Source organism: Adiantum capillus-veneris, chromosome 17, assembly GCF_014529385.1.
Source record: "Adiantum capillus-veneris isolate H3 chromosome 17, ASM1452938v2, whole genome shotgun sequence".
In the NCBI taxonomy this organism is placed as follows: Eukaryota; Viridiplantae; Streptophyta; class Polypodiopsida; order Polypodiales; family Pteridaceae; genus Adiantum; species Adiantum capillus-veneris.
The window spans coordinates 84,555,889-84,561,794 of record NC_140947.1 but is presented as its reverse complement, the minus strand read 5'-3'; the positions used below and the strand labels follow the sequence as shown (position 1 = coordinate 84,561,794).

The window sequence follows — 5,906 nt, the reverse complement described above, 5'->3', positions numbered from 1 at the left end:
TTACGGGAACTTCATTTAGTTCTATGCCTGATACTTATGCACAAGACAATGACTTTAAACCACTTGGTTGCATATGCTTGAAAATTCAGTGCACACCTTTCTTGAATAGACTATACAAGAGAATTTCCTTTATTTCAAATAGAAATTGTGCGTCACAAAACCATTTCGAGTTTTTCTCATTGAAGAGTTATACAAACCACCTTATGCTTGACATAAGAGGCTTTGCTTCTACTTTCCAAAATTTATGTCATGATTTTTATTGGCCTACTATGAAAAGTGATGCCAAATAGTATGTTTCTCCTTGTCTCATTTGCCAAGAGATTAAAGAAGAAACAGCTAAGAATTAGGTTATTACATCCTCTCCCTATTCCTGAAAGACTTTATCATTGGTTTCCCACTCACTGCTCACAGACATGACATGATTTGGACTTATTGATCATTTTTTTAAGCAAGCATATTTCATCCCATGCAAGAAAACTCTCACTGCACATCAAGCTGCACTTCTCTTTTTAGAAGACGTTTTTCCTCATCATGGTTTTCCTTTTGGACTATAGTTTTTGAAAATCTTAGCACAATTTGATTTCACTTTTGCATTCCATCTTGAATCTAGTTGTCAAACAAAAGTCACTAATTTCATTATTATTGACTTATTAAAAGCTTATGTGTCTTCTGAACCCAAGAAGTGGGATGATTATCTCCATATTTTACAGTTTGCTTATAACAACACAACACACTCTGCTACAGGTAAGTCTCCATTTGAGATTATATATGGCTATTCTCTTCCTACTCATGCTTCATGAGTTTTTAACATTGTGTATGCTACTGGTAATTTTATTATAAATTTTCATGAAATTAATGAGTGTAAATTTTTATATTAAACATTCACAAGAACTGTGCATTAAGCATACTAACAAGCACCATAAACCACATGCATTTAAAGAAGGAGATTATATTATGCTTCGAATTGAAAAGAGAAAAATTAAAAGTGTTGATATAATATTTTTGTTAAGATTGCTCCTATTTTTTATGGTCCATTCAAAATTCTTGTTGTGATCAATGATGTTTCATTTCTTTTAGAATTACCTTCACGTTGGCACATTTACAATGCATTTCACATTAGTTTATTATGACCCTTTCTAGGACACCTACCTACACATCATATGTATTCATAAGAACCACCCACACTTGTAGATCATAAAGAGCAACTCATCCCTTAATAAATAGTTGATCATGAGACCACAACTACATGTACTAGCATGGTTTATAATCTTTATCTTTTGACTTTTGAAGGCCATCCTAGAGAAGATGCTAAATGTATGCCTTTATTTTTTTGAAACTTACCAGGTCTTCTCCACACATTTCATCACTCACGGCTAGTTGATTCTCTATTGAGAAACTGAGGACAGTTTCTATCCCTAGAGGGAGAGATATTACGAGACTGGGCTCCCTCCTGTTCTATGTAGATTGGGATAGTTGGAGTGAAATGGTTAATTACTATACTGTACTAAGCGTGATTTGATGATTTGTAGATTGGAATTTTGGGAGTTGAGGAGAAGGCATCGGCAATAAATAATTCCTCAGCCATTTAATAATTTCACAATGTTTTATATCGTTTATCAATAAACCAATATGGCTGCTTTGTAGATAGGATAGTGAGAACTCACCCTAAGAGGGTCATGCAACAAGTGATATGCTCCACTCATAACTAAAGTGATATGCTCCACTCATAACTAAAGTGATATGCTCCACTCATAATTAAAGTGATATTCTTTGTAGATAGGATAGTGAGAACTCACCCTAAGAGAGTCATGCAATAAGTGATATGCTCCACTCATAACTAAAGCGGACTAAGTGTAAAAGAGGGGCCTCCAAGTTTTAGCACCAACAAGCAATATCAATTATTAAATACCAAGCTCCACAAGTGGTGCCATGGTGGGCACACAAACTTTAGGCCTTTTCTGTGTAGATGCTCTCAATTTTCTCTTCCCTCTCTCTTATGCTATGTTGTGTTATGATGTGTACTCTCTAATCAAGTATACATCTTCTCTTTTACTCTCTTACATCATTACACTCTTTTATTATCAAGCTTGTGTGTGTGTGCGTGCATGTGTGTGTGTGTGTGTGTTTTTTTTTTTCATAGTTTAGGTGTGTGTGTACTTGGAAATTTGCAGAGATGGTGGGAGGTTGACAAAAAAGTGTGCAAGCAAGATTGGACATGAAGCAACCATTCTCCCAATCTCCTACACAAAAATCCTATACCTAGTGTTCTTTTTGATATCTATACATTCTATGTATTTTTCTTATATTTCTTTTTATAGCTACTAGGTAGGTATCAAATCCTAGTGGGACGCTAGATTGCATAATTTTCAAAGATGCACCTATTTTAACTCATTATTGAAAGGATGCTTACAAAATTTTGTCAAGGAGCAATGTCATGCTTTTATATTGCATTAGGTGTCCATTGGAATCAAATGGAAGTCTATGCTAAGGGGACTACAAGTAGACTTTTATTGCCAAAAAGATACCCTATTGCTTGTGACGCCGCTGTTGCAAAGCACATCCTTCCACATTCCTACGTCATTTATCCACACAGGGATTTCTCTCTCTAGAAGACTCCTTAAGGTCAAAGTAGGAGTGTGATACAGTCTTTTCATTTATGAAATACATCTGCATTCCGAGCTTGCTGATTTGCGATGTGAGCCTTATAACTAGAGATGCAGTGGATTTCCTTGAGCGTGCTCTTCCGAATGAGTATTTTCTTGCACTGCACTTTGATTGTGCCAAGTCATCAGGTAAATCATTTTTGGAGGTGAGACTTGATAGGAAAAAAACCAAAATGGGTGGATTACTAACAAAAGAATAGGTCAAGTATGTGGAGTATTTACATGTGTTTTTAGGTAACAAGCCGTGGAAGTTGAAGGAATTACAGCTAGTTTGGATTCACCCTATCATTTTAGTGAAGGTCTTGAAGCCATTGAATGTTTTGAATCTTGGATTTTCACATTACTTGGAAGCACTAGAATACCAAGCTCTCCACATGGGTGAGATGAACCTTATGGAGTGGGTGCTTTCTCATGGGGAAAGCAATCTGTCGTATGCACTTTGAGAGAATGGAGCAGTATTATTTGCTAAAAGATTCAACAAGGATGAGCAGGTCACATCTCCTCATGCATTTATTAACATTTGCTTCTTTCTCCAATCCGATCGGTTTCCATCAAATGAGCTTTATTGTGGAGAACCCGAGAAATAAATATATTTGTCTTCCTTGGGTGCGAATTCCAAAGCTGGGGGTTTCCTTGTGAAGATGTAAAATTTCATATGTTTGTACCTTTGTTGGCGTTTTTAGAAGCAGTGTTTCAACATTGTCTTTTGATCTAATGAGTGGGTTTAAGTGCATTGGGTGTATGCGGTTCTTTTTCAAACATGAGAATTTGGAAAGTTGATTTAAATATAACAGTGCCATCAAGTGCATGCACAGAGTTATTGATTTGGAACCTAACCTTCAAGCACGTTCATTTGTTTTAGAATATTTCCCAATTACGTGGGCACATGTTTATGACAGGTACACGTGTGATTACCTTATTTTGCAACAAATGTAAGGCCCTTGTTCGAGCTTGAGTATCTAGATAGGTGCATTGTTGGAGGAAGGACTACTGTCCTTCCTCTCTCAATTGCATCCACCAATGGCTTCAAGTGGCCAATTTTGACAAGAAGCTCTCTGTGATGCAGTGTACACACATGGTGTTTGCTTCTGGATGTGGAGGAGGACTAGAGGGCATACATAAACATACTTGTTGCCAAAATGTATTGATGATATGTAAATTGAGCTCTGTAACATGACTGCTGGAGTCGGAAGTTGATCCAAAGTGAAAAGTGCTGAAACAATTAAGAGTATTATCATGTCTTAAAACAACACTAGGGAGATAGTTGATTTAGGCTAGATGATAGAAATAAAGTGCGATGTTAGTAGCAAAAGGTTATCTTAGATACTGATGGTTTGATGACCTCTTCAATGGCATTCATGATGTTATTTTCTTAAAATGAGCTGGGTTTTCAAATGGATGTAGCATTCTCCATTTTGGTTGGCACGCCAATACAAATATGTGAGTTTCTCATTGCAAGCTCTTGAGTAGAAAACATGCATTGTATGGCTGCAAAGAAGTACCATGAACATGACAACACTCAATTTATGTAGGTGCTTTTGATGTTATGGCTTTCACTCTATTATTTAAGACCTAAGTTGGTCTCACTAGCATCCATGGTCATGTTCATCATGGAAGTGAGTTCTGACTCCATTGTTCGTTCCAATCCAAGGTAATCTTTCACAATCATCTGGTTGTTTGCACTGCAATGGATGTGAATACTAAAATTTCCATAGAATATTCTTCACCCTTAGTCCATCTCAACATTTTCCCGCAGGGTGCAAGATATGGCAGCCCACATGCAATTTGGTGTAGGGTGAGTTGTGGAAGCTTGCTTGTTTTGTGGTGTGTATACACTTAAAAATTGTGGTTTTGAAGAATCTTTTGGTGAAGGGGGGATATCTTTTCCTCAAGAGAATTGGTTGGCGTGTGCTATAATTCCATGCCATGGCAGTTGATTCCTAGTTTCCATGGTAGAATTTTGGGTGGGTGTGTGCTTGTAAATTCCCAGGAACAGCTATCTTTGAGTTGTGGTGTTGTGGGAGTACTTTTGATACGTCTTGTGGTGTTAAATTTGTCTTGAGCGCTATTACAAGACACTGCTATAAAGGTACCCCTTGCTCTTGTCTTCCCAACAACGACATTGTGTAATTTTGAGGGTATCGTATGTTTGTATCTCTGTAGCATGTAGGATCAACAATTGATTGATTATTGAAAATGTTAGCTTTACAAAAGATATAAGATAAAAAACCAACATAAAATTTAGTCAATAATTTCTAATTTTTTGTTCAACAACATAATATGGTTAGTATACGTAAGATAGGTGGCTTTTGGAAATACTTGAAATCCGTACGCAGGGGTTTATGTAAGTTATATGATCTTCATAGATTGGGGTTAGGTTAGTATGCATGGTTCCATATATATGTGAGTTTTGGCTTGAGGGTTGCTCGCAGGTGAAGTCCCCTCATAGGTAATAATGAATCCCCTGGGTGAAAATGTGGGAGATAAAGAGATTCTCAGAGAGATTGAGAGAGAAAGAAAGAGTGAAATAGAGATGTGTGTGTGTGTGTGTGTGTGTGTGTGTGTGTGTGTGTGTGAGAGAGAGAGAGAGAGAGAGAGAGAGAGAGAGAGAGAGAGAGAGAGAGAGAGAGAGAGAGAGATGTGCAATGCTCTATGAAATTTTCAATAAACAATAAATTCATCGTGAAGTTGGTAGAGATGTGGAAAGAGAGAGAGAGAGAGAGAGAGAGAGAGAGAGAGAGAGAGGAGAGAGAGAGATGTGCAATGCTCTATGAAATTTTCAGTAAACAATAAAGTCGTCATGAAGTTGGTAGAGACCTGGGAGAGAGAGAGAGAGAGAGAGAGAGAGAGAGAGAGAGAGAGAGAGAGAGAGAGAGAGAGAGAGAGAGAGAGAGAGAGAGAGAGAGAGAGAGAGAGAGAGAGAGAGAGAGAGAGAGTAGGAAAAAGAAAGCAAAGTTTAAAGAGAGATATTATAGGTACATAGATAGAGGGAGGGAGACAAGACTATGGAACAAGCTATTTGAGGAAGTTTTCCTTTGCAGTGAGCTTTAAGAGTGAGCTTTTTCACTAGAATTGGTTAGTCTACAATACCCCAAAAAAACTCCCTTTGAAGCTTTCTCCAAACCTCTATTCTTTCTCTGAGGAGGTACAAAATATGTCAGGCTTTACAAAGTTGATGCAAATGGTTGAAGTATATTCCATCAATGCAAGGGTACAAGAATCAAAGCAAAAGAAGTTGGAGGG

At 37.3% G+C, this 5,906-nt stretch overlaps 1 long non-coding RNA gene across 1 annotated transcript; it reads left to right on the top strand.

The window, feature by feature from the left end:
• Positions 1-2,613: 2,613 nt before the first annotated feature.
• LOC147437603 (uncharacterized) lies at positions 2,614-4,148 on the top strand. The gene is made up of 3 exons (XR_015184723.1): positions 2,614-2,792; positions 3,563-3,595; positions 3,730-4,148. It is a non-coding gene; the product is annotated as an uncharacterized LOC147437603 (long non-coding RNA).
• Positions 4,149-5,906: the final 1,758 nt, after the last annotated feature.